Here is a 21,855-nt window from a genome sequence, read left to right as displayed (position 1 = left end):
GTCGGAAACCAATTCTGGTTATCGCTTCTCGGCCTTTTGGCTAAGATCAAGTGTAGTATCTGTTCTTATCAGTTTAATATCTGATACGTCCCCTATCTGGGGACCATATATTAAATGGATTTTTAGAACAGGGAGATGGAAAAAGAGCTTGCTCTGTCCACTCCACGCATTGACCTGGTATTGCAGTATCTCCAGGACCGGTGCACCCCTTCTTTAATGCAGTTTCTAAAATCAGAAAGAATTGAATTCAATGCTTTTTGTTCATTTTGCTTGTTTGTCGGATTTTGGGATGGACTCTTTGGCTTTGCTTTTCTTCTCCTCATTGGATTTTTCATGTTAAAAGTTGCAGAAGCCAGATGACAAGCTCATTTTGGTTCAACTTCAGCAACTGTGCATTGCATTGCCATGTAATGTAATGTAATGCAATCCTATCTATCTAGCTCTCCCTCTATACTTCCTTTTGGATAAACAGACATATTAGGCAAGCATTTTGGAGCTTTCACCTAAATAACTACAGGTGGTGAGATAAGCTGCACAATATAATTGACCTTTCAGTATATTGTTGCACACACACCATCTATTTAGCAAATGCCCTTGTTATCAACAGCAGCCTTTTAAACTCACCTGAGCTAACAGGTATGTGAGGTGGTTACTCTGCTGCGCTTAAAATTTCTTTTTTGGTTTGCTACAATGCCTTTTCTGAAACGTTGTCTCCCTCTGCTGGAACACTGACTTCTTTCATTTAATGCCTGCAGACTATAAAAGAGAAACCAACCCAAAAAGTTTGGTTGATTAGTCTGTGGCATTCTTTTAAACTGTTGCTTATGGCGGTCTCTGTGAGCTTCTCAGTGACATTCAGCCATCCAGGTATCCCGCCTGCAGTAGACGGAATGTGGCAATGGAACGCTGGCTGCGCGTGTCATAATAGGCTCTGAGCCTTTATATACCTGCGCACAGCAGCAGCCACCTTCAGTCTGCTGCTGGACAGCCAGCAGCAGCAGCAGCAGGAGAGGTAATTAATCAGCAACCCTCCTGCTAAGGGTAGACAGCTGCTCGTTCCACCCCCCCCCGCCTTAATTGGTTCTCCTCCCTTCCAACGGTGTTGAGGCGGGTGGGAACAGCCGGGGGTTGAGGGTACTGTGCTAAAAGAGGTGGAGTTATGCAGATCTAAAACGCGTGGATTGCAGCAGCAGCAAGCCGAAAAGTGCAGGCATGTGAGGGATCTAGAGGTTGACAGCATGTCTTCTTAACGGGAGTCCATGTGGCCATCTCCACAAATGGACTTTTCAGAATCCTTGGGTGGCACCGTAGTCGGAAACCAATTCTGGTTATCGCTTCTCGGCCTTTTGGCTAAGATCAAGTGTAGTATCTGTTCTTATCAGTTTAATATCTGATACGTCCCCTATCTGGGCACCATATATTAAATGGATTTTTAGAACAGGGAGATGGAAAAAGAGCTTGCTCTGTCCACTCCACGCATTGACCTGGTATTGCAGTATCTCCAGGACCGGTGCACCCCTTCTTTAATGCAGTTTCTAAAATCAGAAAGAATTGAATTCAATGCTTTTTGTTCATTTTGCTTGTTTGTCGGATTTTGGGATGGACTCTTTGGCTTTGCTTTTCTTCTCCTCATTGGATTTTTCATGTTAAAAGTTGCAGAAGCCAGATGACAAGCTCATTTTGGTTCAACTTCAGCAACTGTGCATTGCATTGCCATGTAATGTAATGTAATGCAATGCTATCTATCTAGCTCTCCCTCTATACTTCCTTTTGGATAAACAGACATATTAGGCAAGCATTTTGGAGCTTTCACCTAAATAACTACAGGTGGTGAGATAAGCTGCACAATATAATTGACCTTTCAGTATATTGTTGCACACACACCATCTATTTAGCAAATGCCCTTGTTATCAACAGCAGCCTTTTAAACTCACCTGAGCTAACAGGTATGTGAGCTGGTTACTCTGCTGCGCTTAAAATTTCTTTTTTGGTTTGCTACAATGCCTTTTCTGAAACGTTGTCTCCCTCTGCTGGAACACTGACTTCTTTCATTTAATGCCTGCAGACTATAAAAGAGAAACCAACCCAAAAAGTTTGGTTGATTAGTCTGTGGCATTCTTTTAAACTGTTGCTTATGGCGGTCTCTGTGAGCTTCTCAGTGACATTCAGCCATCCAGGTATCCCGCCTGCAGTAGACGGAATGTGGCAATGGAACGCTGGCTGCGCGTGTCATAATAGGCTCTGAGCCTTTATATACCTGCGCACAGCAGCAGCCACCTTCAGTCTGCTGCTGGACAGCCAGCAGCAGCAGCAGGAGAGGTAATTAATCAGCAACCCTCCTGCTAAGGGTAGACAGCTGCTCGTTCCACCCCCCCCCGCCTTAATTGGTTCTCCTCCCTTCCAACGGTGTTGAGGCGGGTGGGAACAGCCGGGGGTTGAGGGTACTGTGCTAAAAGAGGTGGAGTTATGCAGATCTAAAACGCGTGGATTGCAGCAGCAGCAAGCCGAAAAGTGCAGGCATGTGAGGGATCTAGAGGTTGACAGCATGTCTTCTTAACGGGAGTCCAGGTGGCCATCTCCACAAATGGACTTTTCAGAATCCTTGGGTGGCACCGTAGTCGGAAACCAATTCTGGTTATCGCTTCTCGGCATTTTGGCTAAGATCAAGTGTAGTATCTTTCGAAAAGGCGGTTTTGTATGTTGGCCGCCCTAGTAGATTGATACATTATGCACACTGGGGTTTAGGCGCTTGTTAGTACGCCAGGTGGCTAATATAGTCATCTGGTGGAAAGCATGGCCCCCCAGGATCGACGCCATTGGGCCGCGGAAGATCGAAAGCCCGAAGTGTGAAGTGCCCCAGGAGTGGTGACCCTGGGGTGCCTTAACTCACTGGGATTGGGAACCCCACTTGAGTTTATGGCACATTTGCACAAGCACTTCAATATTTCTTTCTTCGCACACACCCTTATTCTGGGCCTTCTGGCCTTAGAATGGGGAATTTTTTCAATTCCCGGTCGAAGGTCCGGGCAGTATTATACTGTGAAACCTTCACTATTTATTTAATTTCTTTGTCACTGTGTGTCCACTTATTCACGTGTGTCACGTCCTACTAGGATTTTGTCGGGATGCGGTTCCCTTATGGGTTCCTCTCTTGGCAGGTCTAGGGGGGGAGTGTGTGGCCATCAGGTTCCGCTCTCCCCTGAACCCCCCTGGCTCTCCTCTTTCGGGAGGAGAGCGTTGTTGGCTCCCCTCTTCCGGGAGGGGAGCACAGTCTTTGGCTCCCAGTGCCTTGCTCGGGTGAGAACTCGGGCAGGTGCTGGGGGTAAGATTGGGTCGCCTCTGGCTTCGGCTGGAGGTGGCTATTTGTCCCTGTTCCTCGCTGTGGCCTTCTGGCTCGGAGGGACGGGGAATGGTTTGGGGGACCCTTCTCCTTTTGGAGAGGGTTTCAAGAAGACCAGCATCCTAGTGCACTTTTTTTGTGGCACTTGTCACTTTTTTAAGCGCACTCGGGTTTTGTACACGAATTCGGGCTTTCGATAAAAAAAAATCTGTTCTTATCAGTTTAATATCTGATACGTCCCCTATCTGGGGACCATATATTAAATGGATTTTTAGAACAGGGAGATGGAAAAAGAGCTTGCTCTGTCCACTCCACGCATTGACCTGGTATTGCAGTATCTCCAGGACCGGTGCACCCCTTCTTTAATGCAGTTTCTAAAATCAGAAAGAATTGAATTCAATGCTTTTTGTTCATTTTGCTTGTTTGTCGGATTTTGGGATGGACTCTTTGGCTTTGCTTTTCTTCTCCTCATTGGATTTTTCATGTTAAAAGTTGCAGAAGCCAGATGACAAGCTCATTTTGGTTCAACTTCAGCAACTGTGCATTGCATTGCCATGTAATGTAATGTAATGCAATGCTATCTATCTAGCTCTCCCTCTATACTTCCTTTTGGATAAACAGACATATTAGGCAAGCATTTTGGAGCTTTCACCTAAATAACTACAGGTGGTGAGATAAGCTGCACAATATAATTGACCTTTCAGTATATTGTTGCACACACACCATCTATTTAGCAAATGCCCTTGTTATCAACAGCAGCCTTTTAAACTCACCTGAGCTAACAGGTATGTGAGCTGGTTACTCTGCTGCGCTTAAAATTTCTTTTTTGGTTTGCTACAATGCCTTTTCTGAAACGTTGTCTCCCTCTGCTGGAACACTGACTTCTTTCATTTAATGCCTGCAGACTATAAAAGAGAAACCAACCCAAAAAGTTTGGTTGATTAGTCTGTGGCATTCTTTTAAACTGTTGCTTATGGTGGTCTCTGTGAGCTTCTCAGTGACATTCAGCCATCCAGGTATCCCGCCTGCAGTAGACGGAATGTGGCAATGGAACGCTGGCTGCGCGTGTCATAATAGGCTCTGAGCCTTTATATACCTGCGCACAGCAGCAGCCACCTTCAGTCTGCTGCTGGACAGCCAGCAGCAGCAGGAGAGGTAATTAATCAGCAACCCTCCTGCTAAGGGTAGACAGCTGCTCGTTCCACCCCCCCCGCCTTAATTGGCTCTCCTCCCTTCCAACGGTGTTGAGGCGGGTGGGAACAGCTGGGGGTTGAGGGTACTGTGCTAAAAGAGGTGGAGTTATGCAGATCTAAAACGCGTGGATTGCAGCAGCAGCAAGCCGAAAAGTGCAGGCATGTGAGGGATCTAGAGGTTGACAGCATGTCTTCTTAACGGGAGTCCAGGTGGCCATCTCCACAAATGGACTTTTCAGAATCCTTGGGTGGCACCGTAGTCGGAAACCAATTCTGGTTATCGCTTCTCGGCCTTTTGGCTAAGATCAAGTGTAGTATCTGTTCTTATCAGTTTAATATCTGATACGTCCCCTATCTGGGGACCATATATTAAATGGATTTTTAGAACAGGGAGATGGAAAAAGAGCTTGCTCTGTCCACTCCACGCATTGACCTGGTATTGCAGTATCTCCAGGACCGGTGCACCCCTTCTTTAATGCAGTTTCTAAAATCAGAAAGAATTGAATTCAATGCTTTTTGTTCATTTTGCTTGTTTGTCGGATTTTGGGATGGACTCTTTGGCTTTGCTTTTCTTCTCCTCATTGGATTTTTCATGTTAAAAGTTGCAGAAGCCAGATGACAAGCTCATTTTGGTTCAACTTCAGCAACTGTGCATTGCATTGCCATGTAATGTAATGTAATGCAATGCTATCTATCTAGCTCTCCCTCTATACTTCCTTTTGGATAAACAGACATATTAGGCAAGCATTTTGGAGCTTTCACCTAAATAACTACAGGTGGTGAGATAAGCTGCACAATATAATTGACCTTTCAGTATATTGTTGCACACACACCATCTATTTAGCAAATGCCCTTGTTATCAACAGCAGCCTTTTAAACTCACCTGAGCTAACAGGTATGTGAGCTGGTTACTCTGCTGCGCTTAAAATTTCTTTTTTGGTTTGCTACAATGCCTTTTCTGAAACGTTGTCTCCCTCTGCTGGAACACTGACTTCTATCATTTAATGCCTGCAGACTATAAAAGAGAAACCAACCCAAAAAGGTTGGTTGATTAGTCTGTGGCATTCTTTTAAACTGTTGCTTATGGCGGTCTCTGTGAGCTTCTCAGTGACATTCAGCCATCCAGGTATCCCGCCTGCAGTAGACGGAATGTGGCAATGGAACGCTGGCTGCGCGTGTCATAATAGGCTCTGAGCCTTTATATACCTGCGCACAGCAGCAGCCACCTTCAGTCTGCTGCTGGACAGCCAGCAGCAGCAGCAGCAGGAGAGGTAATTAATCAGCAACCCTCCTGCTAAGGGTAGACAGCTGCTCGTTCCACCCCCCCCCCGCCTTAATTGGTTCTCCTCCCTTCCAACGGTGTTGAGGCGGGTGGGAACAGCCGGGGGTTGAGGGTACTGTGCTAAAAGAGGTGGAGTTATGCAGATCTAAAACGCGTGGATTGCAGCAGCAGCAAGCCGAAAAGTGCAGGCATGTGAGGGATCTAGAGGTTGACAGCATGTCTTCTTAACGGGAGTCCAGGTGGCCATCTCCACAAATGGACTTTTCAGAATCCTTGGGTGGCACCGTAGTCGGAAACCAATTCTGGCTATCGCTTCTCGGCCTTTTGGCTAAGATCAAGTGTAGTATCTGTTCTTATCAGTTTAATATCTGATACGTCCCCTATCTGGGGACCATATATTAAATGGATTTTTAGAACAGGGAGATGGAAAAAGAGCTTGCTCTGTCCACTCCACGCATTGACCTGGTATTGCAGTATCTCCAGGACCGGTGCACCCCTTCTTTAATGCAGTTTCTAAAATCAGAAAGAATTGAATTCAATGCTTTTTGTTCATTTTGCTTGTTTGTCGGATTTTGGGATGGACTCTTTGGCTTTGCTTTTCTTCTCCTCATTGGATTTTTCATGTTAAAAGTTGCAGAAGCCAGATGACAAGCTCATTTTGGTTCAACTTCAGCAACTGTGCATTGCATTGCCATGTAATGTAATGTAATGCAATGCTATCTATCTAGCTCTCCCTCTATACTTCCTTTTGGATAAACAGACATATTAGGCAAGCATTTTGGAGCTTTCACCTAAATAACTACAGGTGGTGAGATAAGCTGCACAATATAATTGACCTTTCAGTATATTGTTGCACACACACCATCTATTTAGCAAATGCCCTTGTTATCAACAGCAGCCTTTTAAACTCACCTGAGCTAACAGGTATGTGAGCTGGTTACTCTGCTGCGCTTAAAATTTCTTTTTTGGTTTGCTACAATGCCTTTTCTGAAACGTTGTCTCCCTCTGCTGGAACACTGACTTCTTTCATTTAATGCCTGCAGACTATAAAAGAGAAACCAACCCAAAAAGTTTGGTTGATTAGTCTGTGGCATTCTTTTAAACTGTTGCTTATGGCGGTCTCTGTGAGCTTCTCAGTGACATTCAGCCATCCAGGTATCCCGCCTGCAGTAGACGGAATGTGGCAATGGAACGCTGGCTGCGCGTGTCATAATAGGCTCTGAGCCTTTATATACCTGCGCACAGCAGCAGCCACCTTCAGTCTGCTGCTGGACAGCCAGCAGCAGCAGCAGCAGCAGGAGAGGTAATTAATCAGCAACCCTCCTGCTAAGGGTAGACAGCTGCTCGTTCCACCCCCCCCCGCCTTAATTGGTTCTCCTCCCTTCCAACGGTGTTGAGGCGGGTGGGAACAGCCGGGGGTTGAGGGTACTGTGCTAAAAGAGGTGGAGTTATGCAGATCTAAAACGCGTGGATTGCAGCAGCAGCAAGCCGAAAAGTGCAGGCATGTGAGGGATCTAGAGGTTGACAGCATGTCTTCTTAACGGGAGTCCAGGTGGCCATCTCCACAAATGGACTTTTCAGAATCCTTGGGTGGCACCGTAGTCGGAAACCAATTCTGGTTATCGCTTCTCGGCCTTTTGGCTAAGATCAAGTGTAGTATCTGTTCTTATCAGTTTAATATCTGATACGTCCCCTATCTGGGGACCATATATTAAATGGATTTTTAGAACAGGGAGATGGAAAAAGAGCTTGCTCTGTCCACTCCACGCATTGACCTGGTATTGCAGTATCTCCAGGACCGGTGCACCCCTTCTTTAATGCAGTTTCTAAAATCAGAAAGAATTGAATTCAATGCTTTTTGTTCATTTTGCTTGTTTGTCGGATTTTGGGATGGACTCTTTGGCTTTGCTTTTCTTCTCCTCATTGGATTTTTCATGTTAAAAGTTGCAGAAGCCAGATGACAAGCTCATTTTGGTTCAACTTCAGCAACTGTGCATTGCATTGCCATGTAATGTAATGTAATGCAATGCTATCTATCTAGCTCTCCCTCTATACTTCCTTTTGGATAAACAGACATATTAGGCAAGCATTTTGGAGCTTTCACCTAAATAACTACAGGTGGTGAGATAAGCTGCACAATATAATTGACCTTTCAGTATATTGTTGCACACACACCATCTATTTAGCAAATGCCCTTGTTATCAACAGCAGCCTTTTAAACTCACCTGAGCTAACAGGTATGTGAGCTGGTTACTCTGCTGCGCTTAAAATTTCTTTTTTGGTTTGCTACAATGCCTTTTCTGAAACGTTGTCTCCCTCTGCTGGAACACTGACTTCTTTCATTTAATGCCTGCAGACTATAAAAGAGAAACCAACCCAAAAAGTTTGGTTGATTAGTCTGTGGCATTCTTTTAAACTGTTGCTTATGGCGGTCTCTGTGAGCTTCTCAGTGACATTCAGCCATCCAGGTATCCCGCCTGCAGTAGACGGAATGTGGCAATGGAACGCTGGCTGCGCGTGTCATAATAGGCTCTGAGCCTTTATATACCTGCGCACAGCAGCAGCCACCTTCAGTCTGCTGCTGGACAGCCAGCAGCAGCAGCAGCAGGAGAGGTAATTAATCAGCAACCCTCCTGCTAAGGGTAGACAGCTGCTCGTTCCACCCCCCCCCCCGCCTTAATTGGTTCTCCTCCCTTCCAACGGTGTTGAGGCGGGTGGGAACAGCCGGGGGTTGAGGGTACTGTGCTAAAAGAGGTGGAGTTATGCAGATCTAAAACGCGTGGATTGCAGCAGCAGCAAGCCGAAAAGTGCAGGCATGTGAGGGATCTAGAGGTTGACAGCATGTCTTCTTAACGGGAGTCCAGGTGGCCATCTCCACAAATGGACTTTTCAGAATCCTTGGGTGGCACCGTAGTCGGAAACCAATTCTGGTTATCGCTTCTCTGCCTTTTGGCTAAGATCAAGTGTAGTATCTGTTCTTTTAAGAACACAAGAGCTACGATCTACACTTGACGAGAGCGATCGAACTCGGAAGGAGAAGAGCTTCGGAGCCCAGCTGACATCGGAGAAGGAAGGCGGATATCGGTGGGAGGAAGAAGCTCTAAAGAATCCAGAAGAAGACGAAGACTCGGAGAAGAATCGGGCTGTCCTGTGGAATCTTCGAGTAAGAAAATCATCGAGACAAAGACCTTTCGGGGAATTTGTCCAGAACACGACGGGAGAAGAATCTGCATAGCTCCACCCATTTCGGGAAGAGCTCCAGATCCAGCTCCAAGAAGTAACTGCAGGAGGAAAGCCATGGCAAGCGCTGCGAGGAAGGCCGAAAAGAAGAGCCTGGAGCAGGGGACAGCCAGGAGGGCCCAGCCAGGAGCCGATTCTGACCCCAAGGACTCTGCCTCCACGACTGGCCAGCAGAAGGGACCCCAGAAGCCCCGCCAAGAAGCTCCAGCCCTGGAGCCATGGATGCGGCAGACGGTGGCCCTGAAACTGAAGGAAGTGGATGGGAGGGTGCCGGACATGTCCTCGGACGTGTTCTGCCAGAAGATGCTGCTGGATCGAGGCTTCTCCAGGTCGGACACCCTCAGCATCCAGACCTTCTTGACGGGGATCTTCTTCGTCACCTTCGCCACTGTGAACACCTGCAGGAGGTTCTGGGAAATGGTAAGCGCAAAAGGACCGGATAATTCTTTCTCTGCCTTTACAGGTAGCTGCCCTATCCAGAGGGACGAAAGGAGGATCACGGTCTCCATGCGCAACCCGCACACCCCAGGCCAAGACATCTGTACCTTCCTGAGACGCTTCTGTTTGGTTGTGAAGGAACCCTCTCACATCCTGAATGGACTCGGCTTCTGGACAGGTAAGTGGTCGGTGACTGTTAGACTTCACAGGGACCTGGCGTACTCAGACGGACTTCGGCACCTGCCCCCGACATTCTCCCTGGGCAACTCCTACGGCCTCATCTATTACCCGGACATGCCGCGGAACTGCAGGAGATGCGGCAAGAACGGCCACGAGATGAAGGACTGCAAGGAGGATGTCTGCAGGATTTGTCGAGTGACGGGACACAGCTCGAAAGACTGCCCGAAGAAGACGTCTTGCAACCTGTGTGGGCTGGCGGCTCATCTGTACAAGGATTGCCCCAAGCGTGAGAGATCCTGGGCATCGGTGGTTGCGACGACCCCAGCTCCGGAGGACAAGGCCCCGACGACCAGGCCTGTGAAGGTCAAGGACGCGACGACCAAGGCCCCAGCGGCCAAGGCCGAGACGACCAAGGCCAAAGCGGTCAAGGAGTCGGTGGCCAAAGCCCCAGCGACGGTCCCAGCAGCTCCGAAGCAGAAGAAAAAGTCAAAGGAGGGTAAGAGTTCTGTCACCCCTCTCTCGATCCCTCCCCCTGCCACCCCCGTCCAACCCCCCCCCACCCCGGCCACCCCTGCTGAGGATTCCACTTCCTCTTCCTCCTTCCCCTACTCCTCAGCAGGTGTCCTTTCCCCTGCCCCGGCAGCCACTCTCCCTCCCCAGACCATGGTAGCGGTGGAATTAACCTTTCCTCCACCTGCCGCTATCTATTCCGAGGAGGATTTTCCCCTTCTTGTCTCCCCAGTTCCAACCCGGGGAAAGAGGAAGGTGGAGGACAGCCCTGCTACTGAATCCTCCAAAAAGAAGATTCTGGATTTCGTAGGCGAAAAGGAGGATACCCTCCCTGAGCCAGAAGAGATGGAGCACATGGTTGAGACCCTGGTGGCCGAGCCAGAAGAGGAGGAACTGGTGGTTGCCGAGATCGAGGCCGCGCTGCTTGACCAGATGGAGGAAGAGGGCCTGCTGGTGATCCCGTCACCAGCAGTCAACACCGACGAGGGACCACCCGACCGGAGTGGTAACTAAGGTGTATTGCCTGCGCTAACTTTTTCTTTTTTCCCTACATGATGGCTAATATTAACTTATTTTCCATTAATGTCAGGAGCATCAAGGACAAGTTCAGACGTCAGACTATTTATGCCTTCCTTACTTCCCAGTTGTGTGATGTTTATATGTTGCAGGAATGTTCCCTTCCCTCCTCTAGGTCCTTCAAACATCTGGCCAGGGAGTGGTCCCACGGTCCATCCTACTGGTCCGGTGGGGGTGACTGCAAGTCTGCGGGGGTCGCAATTCTGATCAGGGGGGGCGCATTCACGCTTGAGTCCATCCAGGAGCTCATCTGCGGCAGGGCTCTTGTTGTAGATGGCAACTGGGCGGGAGAACCTGTCAGGTTCATCAACGTGTATGCGTCCCCACTGAAGAATGAGCGTTTGGAGCTTTTCCAGACCCTGCGGCTTCAGCTTGCCACCACCAGGACCTTAGTGATGGCCGGGGATTTCAACTGCCCCATCGAGGAGGATGGTCGTAGTTCTGGCACATCTGCCAAGTTGGACATCACGTCCAAGCTGCTCATCGAGATGGTAACCGAGGCCTCTCTTCAGGACGTGGTGGGCTCCATGGGGAGAGGCTCCACGAACTATTCGTGGAGCCGACCCGATGGCTCACTCCGCTCCAGGATTGACTTTGTGTTCACCTCTCGGGCACTCAGGCAGAGTAGGCACTCGATGGTCCCCTGCTTCTTCTCCGACCACAGAGCCATTCACTTACAAGGTGTCCTCGGCAACGGTTTTCCGTCCGGCCCCGGCTCCTGGAAGCTTAATTGTGCTCTGCTGGCTCAGGATGAAGTCGTGGAGGAGCTGAGAGCAGCCTACGCAATGTGGCAGTCCTACAAGGGTAGCTTCCAAACAGTCTCTGATTGGTGGGAATATGTTAATCTTGAGTTTCGCTGTTTCTTTCAGGCCAAGGGTCGACAACAGGCATGTGAGAAGAGGAGGGACTTCAGAGGGCTGCAGCGCGAGCTGCGGTCGCTGCAGGACCTTCTTCACTGCGGCTGGGACGTGAGGGAGGAGCTGGAGGAGACCAAGAAGAGCCTGAAAAGGCACTTTGAGGAGGAGTCCAAGCGAATCGTCTTCCGTTCCAAAGTGGAGAATCTGGAGAAGGGTGAGAAATGTAACTCATTCTTTTTCAGGAAACTTCATGCCGGTCACACGCCCCTGAACGAGCTGCGAGACGAGAGCGGAAACATGCGACGTGGGAAGGAGGACGTGATGAGGGTCGTCAGCGACTTCTACAGCGAACTCTACTCCCACAAGACTACCGACCCCGACGCTGCTGATAAGTTCCTGTCAGGTATCACTAACCATCTTGATCCTGCAGGCACGGCAGCCTTGGACAAACCTCTGATGGTGGGCGAATTGCTCTCTGCCGCTAAATCCTTTAGGACCGGCAGGACCCCAGGCAGTGATGGTCTTCCAGCGGAGCTCTATGTAGCGCTGGGAGACCTCATCTGTCCGGACCTGTTGGACCTGTACGAGGAGATGGTGGTGGAGGGTAGAATGCCTCCATCTTTGAGGGAAGGAATGGTCACGATCCTGTACAAGCGGAAGGGAGAGAGGTGCGACCTGAGGAATTGGCGTCCCATCACTCTGCTCAACGTGGACTACAAGATCCTGGCCAAGACGATGGCGACACGACTTAAGACGGTCATCGGACGGATCATCCACCCGGACCAGACCTGCGGCATCCCTGGACGTCGCATCGCAGACAGCCTCGCTCTCGTGCGGGACACGGTCGAGTACATCAAGGTCCGCCGCGCACACGCGGCCCTGGTCTCCTTGGATCAGGAGAAGGCCTTCGACCGGGTTTCCCACGAGTTCATGGGCCGAGCTCTGCACCGGTTAGGTTTGGGTAACATGTTTTGTTCGTATGTCCGTTTGATGTATTTTGATATCCACAGCTCGGTGTTGGTGAAAGGCTGGAAGACTGACCCCTTCCCTGTCCTCTCTGGGGTCAGACAAGGCTGCCCTCTATCACCTCTTCTTTTTGTTTGTGTTATAGAACTCTTCGCAGAGGCTATCCGGCAGAATGGAGAGATCAGAGGGATCACCGCACCGGGTCCGGGACGACACGAGGTCAAGTGCTCGCTCTACATGGACGACGTCACCGTCTTCTGCTCTGATCGTGGTTCAGTCGACGCCCTCGTCCAGACGTGTGAGAGGTTCGGCCGGGCTTCAGGGGCCAAAGTCAACTGCAGGAAGTCGGAAGCCATGCTCTTCGGGGATTGGCAGCCGGCCTCCTCCGCCCCCTTCCCCTTCAACATTCAACCGGATTTCCTCAAGGTGCTGGGAGTCTGGTTCGGGAAGGAAGGAGCGGCCCTCAAGTCCTGGCAAGAACGCTTGGCCAAGGTGAAGCAACGGATCGGACTCTGGAGCCTCAGACACCTCACTTGTGAGGGTAAGGCACTCGTCCTGCGTAATGAGGTCCTGCCCGTCTTGCAGTACACGGCGCAGGCCTGGCCCCCACACGTCACTGTGTGCAGGGCCATTACCAGGACAGTGTTTCACTTTGTCTGGGGATCCAAGATGGACAGAGTCAGGCGGGCCGTCATGTACAAGGAGCCTCGCAAGGGTGGGAAGGGCGTTCCAGATATCCCCACCCTCCTGCGATCCTCTTTTGTGTGTGATTGTGTTCGCCGGACTTTGCAAGTCAAGAATGGCTCCGCGGGCAGGTCCATGTCTCGCTTCTTCCTGCTTCCTCTTTGGAGGCGACTCGGCTGGGACAAGTGGGACAGCTCCTTCCCCTACAACTGGACGACGCCATGGTTCTATGGAGACGTCGTTCGATTTGTGGGGGAACATCAACTGGAGGGACTCAAGCCCGACTTGTGGAAGCCCAAAACTATCCACAAGCTCATCAGAGCCAAGGATGACGTGGAGAACATCACAGGACTTCACCAGGACACGCTGGAGACTGTGTGGACAAATGTGTCGTCTGACAGGCTGACCAACGGGCACAAGGACTTGTCGTGGATGGCGATTCAGGGCGGACTGCCCGTCCGGTCATTCATGCATGCCCGGAACCTGTGCAAGACCCGGTACTGCCCAAGGTGCCCCTTCGTGGAGGAAACATCTTTGCACACTTTTTGGGACTGCGGATTTGCACAGCGCCTGTTGACTGCCCTTGAGGACGACCTGAGGAACTCTGTCCTCAGGGCGAGCCTATCGCACCATTCTGTGCTTTACGGACTCTTCCCTGGGGTTCATACCGTCGGAGCCATCCAGGAGGCTTGGCGCCTTATGAACTGCTTCAAGGATGCCGTTTGGGTCGCCAGGAACCGGCTCATCTTGAGGAGGGAGAGGATGTCCATCCAGGACTGCCGCAGGCTGATCCACAGTCTGCTCAGAGACTATTCCATCGTGGACGGTCCGGAGGACGAGGATGAGGACTAAACCCCTCCTCCCCCTCTCCCCTTATGTGTCTTGTCTTTCAATAAAGCTTCGGGCCTGTGATTTTCCCCTCCCCATCCCCTTTTTCCCAATCCCCATCCCTTATCACGGTTCGTCGTACTGTATTGATTGACATGCTTTTTCTTTCAGATTGAGTGTTTTGTGTAGCATAGGGGTGTGATGTGTCTAGTTAGTGCGTCGTATCCTCATGCTATGTAAATATGATGTAGAATTCTGTGTGTACTGGGCTGCGGCACTGTACACTGTCTGTTAACTTATTTTTTGTGCTAATAAAAGATATATTCAATCAAAAAAATCTGTTCTTATCAGTTTAATATCTGATACGTCCCCTATCTGGGGACCATATATTAAATGGATTTTTAGAACAGGGAGATGGAAAAAGAGCTTGCTCTGTCCACTCCACGCATTGACCTGGTATTGCAGTATCTCCAGGACCGGTGCACCCCTTCTTTAATGCAGTTTCTAAAATCAGAAAGAATTGAATTCAATGCTTTTTGTTCATTTTGCTTGTTTGTCGGATTTTGGGATGGACTCTTTGGCTTTGCTTTTCTTCTCCTCATTGGATTTTTCATGTTAAAAGTTGCAGAAGCCAGATGACAAGCTCATTTTGGTTCAACTTCAGCAACTGTGCATTGCATTGCCATGTAATGTAATGTAATGCAATGCTATCTATCTAGCTCTCCCTCTATACTTCCTTTTGAATAAACAGACATATTAGGCAAGCATTTTGGAGCTTTCACCTAAATAACTACAGGTGGTGAGATAAGCTGCACAATATAATTGACCTTTCAGTATATTGTTGCACACACACCATCTATTTAGCAAATGCCCTTGTTATCAACAGCAGCCTTTTAAACTCACCTGAGCTAACAGGTATGTGAGCTGGTTACTCTGCTGCGCTTAAAATTTCTTTTTTGGTTTGCTACAATGCCTTTTCTGAAACGTTGTCTCCCTCTGCTGGAACACTGACTTCTTTCATTTAATGCCTGCAGACTATAAAAGAGAAACCAACCCAAAAAGTTTGGTTGATTAGTCTGTGGCATTCTTTTAAACTGTTGCTTATGGCGGTCTCTGTGAGCTTCTCAGTGACATTCAGCCATCCAGGTATCCCGCCTGCAGTAGACGGAATGTGGCAATGGAACGCTGGCTGCGCGTGTCATAATAGGCTCTGAGCCTTTATATACCTGCGCACAGCAGCAGCCACCTTCAGTCTGCTGCTGGACAGCCAGCAGCAGCAGGAGAGGTAATTAATCAGCAACCCTCCTGCTAAGGGTAGACAGCTGCTCGTTCCACCCACCCCCCCCCGCCTTAATTGGTTCTCCTCCCTTCCAACGGTGTTGAGGCGGGTGGGAACAGCCGGGGGTTGAGGGTACTGTGCTAAAAGAGGTGGAGTTATGCAGATCTAAAACGCGTGGATTGCAGCAGCAGCAAGCCGAAAAGTGCAGGCATGTGAGGGATCTAGAGGTTGACAGCATGTCTTCTTAACGGGAGTCCAGGTGGCCATCTCCACAAATGGACTTTTCAGAATCCTTGGGTGGCACCGTAGTCGGAAACCAATTCTGGTTATCGCTTCTCGGCCTTTTGGCTAAGATCAAGTGTAGTATCTGTTCTTATCAGTTTAATATCTGATACGTCCCCTATCTGGGGACCATATATTAAATGGATTTTTAGAACAGGGAGATGGAAAAAGAGCTTGCTCTGTCCACTCCACGCATTGACCTGGTATTGCAGTATCTCCAGGACCGGTGCACCCCTTCTTTAATGCAGTTTCTAAAATCAGAAAGAATTGAATTCAATGCTTTTTGTTCATTTTGCTTGTTTGTCGGATTTTGGGATGGACTCTTTGGCTTTGCTTTTCTTCTCCTCATTGGATTTTTCATGTTAAAAGTTGCAGAAGCCAGATGACAAGCTCATTTTGGTTCAACTTCAGCAACTGTGCATTGCATTGCCATGTAATGTAATGTAATGCAATGCTATCTATCTAGCTCTCCCTCTATACTTCCTTTTGGATAAACATACATATTAGGCAAGCATTTTGGAGCTTTCACCTAAATAACTACAGGTGGTGAGATAAGCTGCACAATATAATTGACCTTTCAGTATATTGTTGCACACACACCATCTATTTAGCAAATGCCCTTGTTATCAACAGCAGCCTTTTAAACTCACCTGAGCTAACAGGTATGTGAGCTGGTTACTCTGCTGCGCTTAAAATTTCTTTTTTGGTTTGCTACAATGCCTTTTCTGAAACGTTGTCTCCCTCTGCTGGAACACTGACTTCTTTCATTTAATGCCTGCAGACTACAAAAGAGAAACCAACCCAAAAAGTTTGGTTGATTAGTCTGTGGCATTCTTTTAAACTGTTGCTTATGGCGGTCTCTGTGAGCTTCTCAGTGACATTCAGCCATCCAGGTATCCCGCCTGCAGTAGACGGAATGTGGCAATGGAACGCTGGCTGCGCGTGTCATAATAGGCTCTGAGCCTTTATATACCTGCGCACAGCAGCAGCCACCTTCAGTCTGCTGCTGGACAGCCAGCAGCAGCAGCAGCAGGAGAGGTAATTAATCAGCAACCCTCCTGCTAAGGGTAGACAGCTGCTCGTTCCACCCCCCCCCGCCTTAATTGGTTCTCCTCCCTTCCAACAGTGTTGAGGCGGGTGGGAACAGCCGGGGGTTGAGGGTACTGTGCTAAAAGAGGTGGAGTTATGCAGATCTAAAACGCGTGGATTGCAGCAGCAGCAAGCCGAAAAGTGCAGGCATGTGAGGGATCTAGAGGTTGACAGCATGTCTTCTTAACGGGAGTCCAGGTGGCCATCTCCACAAATGGACTTTTCAGAATCCTTGGGTGGCACCGTAGTCGGAAACCAATTCTGGTTATCGCTTCTCGGCCTTTTGGCTAAGATCAAGTGTAGTATCTGTTCTTATCAGTTTAATATCTGATACGTCCCCTATCTGGGGACCATATATTAAATGGATTTTTAGAACAGGGAGATGGAAAAAGAGCTTGCTCTGTCCACTCCACGCATTGACCTGGTATTGCAGTATCTCCAGGACCGGTGCACCCCTTCTTTAATGCAGTTTCTAAAATCAGAAAGAATTGAATTCAATGCTTTTTGTTCATTTTGCTTGTTTGTCGGATTTTGGGATGGACTCTTTGGCTTTGCTTTTCTTCTCCTCATTGGATTTTTCATGTTAAAAGTTGCAGAAGCCAGATGACAAGCTCATTTTGGTTCAACTTCAGCAACTGTGCATTGCATTGCCATGTAATGTAATGTAATGCAATGCTATCTATCTAGCTCTCCCTCTATACTTCCTTTTGGATAAACAGACATATTAGGCAAGCATTTTGGAGCTTTCACCTAAATAACTACAGGTGGTGAGATAAGCTGCACAATATAATTGACCTTTCAGTATATTGTTGCACACAGACCATCTATTTAGCAAATGCCCTTGTTATCAACAGCAGCCTTTTAAACTCACCTGAGCTAACAGGTATGTGAGCTGGTTACTCTGCTGCGCTTAAAATTTCTTTTTTGGTTTGCTACAATGCCTTTTCTGAAACGTTGTCTCCCTCTGCTGGAACACTGACTTCTTTCATTTAATGCCTGCAGACTATAAAAGAGAAACCAACCCAAAAAGTTTGGTTGATTAGTCTGTGGCATTCTTTTAAACTGTTGCTTATGGCGGTGTCTGTGAGCTTCTCAGTGACATTCAGCAATCCAGGTATCCCGCCTGCAGTAGACGGAATGTGGCAATGGAACGCTGGCTGCGCGTGTCATAATAGGCTCTGAGCCTTTATATACCTGCGCACAGCAGCAGCCACCTTCAGTCTGCTGCTGGACAGCCAGCAGCAGCAGCAGCAGGAGAGGTAATTAATCAGCAACCCTCCTGCTAAGGGTAGACAGCTGCTCGTTCCACCCCCCCCCCGCCTTAATTGGTTCTCCTCCCTTCCAACGGTGTTGAGGCGGGTGGGAACAGCCGGGGGTTGAGGGTACTGTGCTAAAAGAGGTGGAGTTATGCAGATCTAAAACGCGTGGATTGCAGCAGCAGCAAGCCGAAAAGTGCAGGCATGTGAGGGATCTAGAGGTTGACAGCATGTCTTCTTAACGGGAGTCCAGGTGGCCATCTCCACAAATGGACTTTTCAGAATCCTTGGGTGGCACCGTAGTCGGAAACCAATTCTGGTTATCGCTTCTCGGCCTTTTGGCTAAGATCAAGTGTAGTATCTGTTCTTATCAGTTTAATATCTGATACGTCCCCTATCTGGGGACCATATATTAAATGGATTTTTAGAACAGGGAGATGGAAAAAGAGCTTGCTCTGTCCACTCCACGCATTGACCTGGTATTGCAGTATCTCCAGGACCGGTGCACCCCTTCTTTAATGCAGTTTCTAAAATCAGAAAGAATTGAATTCAATGCTTTTTGTTCATTTTGCTTGTTTGTCGGATTTTGGGATGGACTCTTTGGCTTTGCTTTTCTTCTCCTCATTGGATTTTTCATGTTAAAAGTTGCAGAAGCCAGATGACAAGCTCATTTTGGTTCAACTTCAGCAACTGTGCATTGCATTGCCATGTAATGTAATGTAATGCAATGCTATCTATCTAGCTCTCCCTCTATACTTCCTTTTGGATAAACAGACATATTAGGCAAGCATTTTGGAGCTTTCACCTAAATAACTACAGGTGGTGAGATAAGCTGCACAATATAATTGACCTTTCAGTATATTGTTGCACACACACCATCTATTTAGCAAATGCCCTTGTTATCAACAGCAGCCTTTTAAACTCACCTGAGCTAACAGGTATGTGAGCTGGTTACTCTGCTGCGCTTAAAATTTCTTTTTTGGTTTGCTACAATGCCTTTTCTGAAACGTTGTCTCCCTCTGCTGGAACACTGACTTCTTTCATTTAATGCCTGCAGACTATAAAAGAGAAACCAACCCAAAAAGTTTGGTTGATTAGTCTGTGGCATTCTTTTAAACTGTTGCTTATGGCGGTCTCTGTGAGCTTCTCAGTGACATTCAGCCATCCAGGTATCCCGCCTGCAGTAGACGGAATGTGGCAATGGAACGCTGGCTGCGCGTGTCATAATAGGCTCTGAGCCTTTATATACCTGCGCACAGCAGCAGCCACCTTCAGTCTGCTGCTGGACAGCCAGCAGCAGCAGCAGCAGGAGAGGTAATTAATCAGCAACCCTCCTGCTAAGGGTAGACAGCTGCTCCTTCCACCCCCCCCCCCGCCTTAATTGGTTCTCCTCCCTTCCAACGGTGTTGAGGCGGGTGGGAACAGCCGGGGGTTGAGGGTACTGTGCTAAAAGAGGTGGAGTTATGCAGATCTAAAACGCGTGGATTGCAGCAGCAGCAAGCCGAAAAGTGCAGGCATGTGAGGGATCTAGAGGTTGACAGCATGTCTTCTTAACGGGAGTCCAGGTGGCCATCTCCACAAATGGACTTTTCAGAATCCTTGGGTGGCACCGTAGTCGGAAACCAATTCTGGTTATCGCTTCTCGGCCTTTTGGCTAAGATCAAGTGTAGTATCTGTTCTTATCAGTTTAATATCTGATACGTCCCCTATCTGGGGACCATATATTAAATGGATTTTTAGAACAGGGAGATGGAAAAAGAGCTTGCTCTGTCCACTCCACGCATTGACCTGGTATTGCAGTATCTCCAGGACCGGTGCACCCCTTCTTTAATGCAGTTTCTAAAATCAGAAAGAATTGAATTCAATGCTTTTTGTTCATTTTGCTTGTTTGTCGGATTTTGGGATGGACTCTTTGGCTTTGCTTTTCTTCTCCTCATTGGATTTTTCATGTTAAAAGTTGCAGAAGCCAGATGACAAGCTCATTTTGGTTCAACTTCAGCAACTGTGCATTGCATTGCCATGTAATGTAATGTAATGCAATGCTATCTATCTAGCTCTCCCTCTATACTTCCTTTTGGATAAACAGACATATTAGGCAAGCATTTTGGAGCTTTCACCTAAATAACTACAGGTGGTGAGATAAGCTGCACAATATAATTGACCTTTCAGTATATTGTTGCACACACACCATCTATTTAGCAAATGCCCTTGTTATCAACAGCAGCCTTTTAAACTCACCTGAGCTAACAGGTATGTGAGCTGGTTACTCTGCTGCGCTTAAAATTTCTTTTTTGGTTTGCTACAATGCCTTTTCTGAAACGTTGTCTCCCTCTGCTGGAACAATGACTTCTTTCATTTAATGCCTGCAGACTATAAAAGAGAAACCAACCCAAAAAGTTTGGTTGATTAGTCTGTGGCATTCTTTTAAACTGTTGCTTATGGCGGTCTCTGTGAGCTTCTCAGTGACATTCAGCCATCCAGGTATCCCGCCTGCAGTAGACGGAATGTGGCAATGGAACGCTGGCTGCGCGTGTCATAATAGGCTCTGAGCCTTTATATACCTGCGCACAGCCGCAGCCACCTTCAGTCTGCTGCTGGACAGCCAGCAGCAGCAGCAGGAGAGGTAATTAATCAGCAACCCTCCTGCTAAGGGTAGACAGCTGCTCGTTCCACCCCCCCCCGCCTTAATTGGTTCTCCTCCCTTCCAACGGTGTTGAGGCGGGTGGGAACAGCCGGGGGTTGAGGGTACTGTGCTAAAAGAGGTGGAGTTATGCAGATCTAAAACGCGTGGATTGCAGCAGCAGCAAGCCGAAAAGTGCAGGCATGTGAGGGATCTAGAGGTTGACAGCATGTCTTCTTAACGGGAGTCCAGGTGGCCATCTCCACAAATGGACTTTTCAGAATCCTTGGGTGGCACCGTAGTCGGAAACCAATTCTGGTTATCGCTTCTCGGCCTTTTGGCTAAGATCAAGTGTAGTATCTGTTCTTATCAGTTTAATATCTGATACGTCCCCTATCTGGGGACCATATATTAAATGGATTTTTAGAACAGGAAGATGGAAAAGAGCTTGCTCTGTCCACACCACGCATTGACCTGGTATTGCAGTATCTCCAGGACCGGTGCACCCCTTCTTTAATGCAGTTTCTAAAATCAGAAAGAATTGAATTCAATGCTTTTTGTTCATTTTGCTTGTTTGTCGGATTTTGGGATGGACTCTTTGGCTTTGCTTTTCTTCTCCTCATTGGATTTTTCATGTTAAAAGTTGCAGTAGCCAGATGACAAGCTCATTTTGGTTCAACTTCAGCAACTGTGCATTGCATTGCCATGTAATGTAATGTAATGCAATGCTATCTATCTAGCTCTCCCTCTATACTTCCTTTTGGATAAACAGACATATTAGGCAAGCATTTTGGAGCTTTCACCTAAATAACTACAGGTGGTGAGATAAGCTGCACAATATAATTGACCTTTCAGTATATTGTTGCACACACACCATCTATTTAGCAAATGCCCTTGTTATCAACAGCAGCCTTTTAAACTCACCTGAGCTAACAGGTATGTGAGCTGGTTACTCTGCTGCGCTTAAAATTTCTTTTTTGGTTTGCTACAATGCCTTTTCTGAAACGTTGTCTCCCTCTGCTGGAACACTGACTTCTTTCATTTAATGCCTGCAGACTATAAAAGAGAAACCAACCCAAAAAGTTTGGTTGATTAGTCTGTGGCATTCTTTTAAACTGTTGCTTATGGCGGTCTCTGTGAGCTTCTCAGTGACATTCAGCCATCCAGGTATCCCGCCTGCAGTAGACGGAATGTGGCAATGGAACGCTGGCTGCGCGTGTCATAATAGGCTCTGA

General features: G+C 48.0%; 11 non-coding genes and 2 pseudogenes across 11 annotated transcripts; all 13 read left to right on the top strand.

Annotated features, from left to right (window-relative positions):
* The first annotated feature begins 20 nt into the window (after positions 1-20).
* Positions 21-211, top strand: LOC141218632 (U2 spliceosomal RNA). Its single transcript, XR_012287327.1, has one exon. It is a non-coding gene; the product is annotated as a U2 spliceosomal RNA (small nuclear RNA).
* A 1,119-nt stretch (positions 212-1,330) lies between these two features.
* Positions 1,331-1,521, top strand: LOC141218263 (U2 spliceosomal RNA). The gene has a single exon (XR_012287016.1). It is a non-coding gene; the product is annotated as a U2 spliceosomal RNA (small nuclear RNA).
* Positions 1,522-3,519: 1,998 nt separating this feature from the next.
* On the top strand, positions 3,520-3,700 carry LOC141218345 (U2 spliceosomal RNA; annotated as a pseudogene).
* Positions 3,701-4,812: 1,112 nt separating this feature from the next.
* On the top strand, positions 4,813-5,003 carry LOC141218631 (U2 spliceosomal RNA). Its single transcript, XR_012287326.1, has one exon. It is a non-coding gene; the product is annotated as a U2 spliceosomal RNA (small nuclear RNA).
* A 1,120-nt stretch (positions 5,004-6,123) lies between these two features.
* Positions 6,124-6,314, top strand: LOC141218630 (U2 spliceosomal RNA). The gene has a single exon (XR_012287325.1). It is a non-coding gene; the product is annotated as a U2 spliceosomal RNA (small nuclear RNA).
* A 1,122-nt stretch (positions 6,315-7,436) lies between these two features.
* Positions 7,437-7,627, top strand: LOC141218629 (U2 spliceosomal RNA). The gene has a single exon (XR_012287324.1). It is a non-coding gene; the product is annotated as a U2 spliceosomal RNA (small nuclear RNA).
* A 1,121-nt stretch (positions 7,628-8,748) lies between these two features.
* Positions 8,749-8,826, top strand: LOC141218405 (U2 spliceosomal RNA; annotated as a pseudogene).
* A 5,564-nt stretch (positions 8,827-14,390) lies between these two features.
* LOC141218338 (U2 spliceosomal RNA) lies at positions 14,391-14,584 on the top strand. The gene has a single exon (XR_012287091.1). It is a non-coding gene; the product is annotated as a U2 spliceosomal RNA (small nuclear RNA).
* Positions 14,585-15,701: 1,117 nt separating this feature from the next.
* Positions 15,702-15,892, top strand: LOC141218628 (U2 spliceosomal RNA). Its single transcript, XR_012287323.1, has one exon. It is a non-coding gene; the product is annotated as a U2 spliceosomal RNA (small nuclear RNA).
* A 1,119-nt stretch (positions 15,893-17,011) lies between these two features.
* LOC141218627 (U2 spliceosomal RNA) lies at positions 17,012-17,202 on the top strand. Its single transcript, XR_012287322.1, has one exon. It is a non-coding gene; the product is annotated as a U2 spliceosomal RNA (small nuclear RNA).
* A 1,120-nt stretch (positions 17,203-18,322) lies between these two features.
* Positions 18,323-18,513, top strand: LOC141218626 (U2 spliceosomal RNA). The gene has a single exon (XR_012287321.1). It is a non-coding gene; the product is annotated as a U2 spliceosomal RNA (small nuclear RNA).
* A 1,121-nt stretch (positions 18,514-19,634) lies between these two features.
* LOC141218624 (U2 spliceosomal RNA) lies at positions 19,635-19,825 on the top strand. The gene has a single exon (XR_012287319.1). It is a non-coding gene; the product is annotated as a U2 spliceosomal RNA (small nuclear RNA).
* Positions 19,826-20,941: 1,116 nt separating this feature from the next.
* LOC141218312 (U2 spliceosomal RNA) lies at positions 20,942-21,131 on the top strand. The gene has a single exon (XR_012287066.1). It is a non-coding gene; the product is annotated as a U2 spliceosomal RNA (small nuclear RNA).
* The last annotated feature ends 724 nt before the right edge of the window (positions 21,132-21,855 follow it).

Source organism: Phyllobates terribilis, unplaced genomic scaffold (genome assembly GCF_046119375.1).
Source record: "Phyllobates terribilis strain yellow unplaced genomic scaffold, ASM4611937v1 Scaffold_249__1_contigs__length_2872098, whole genome shotgun sequence".
NCBI lineage: Eukaryota > Metazoa > Chordata > Amphibia > Anura > Dendrobatidae > Phyllobates > Phyllobates terribilis.
The sequence above is the reverse complement of the archived record's forward strand: the minus strand, read 5'-3'. Positions and strand labels throughout refer to the sequence as shown.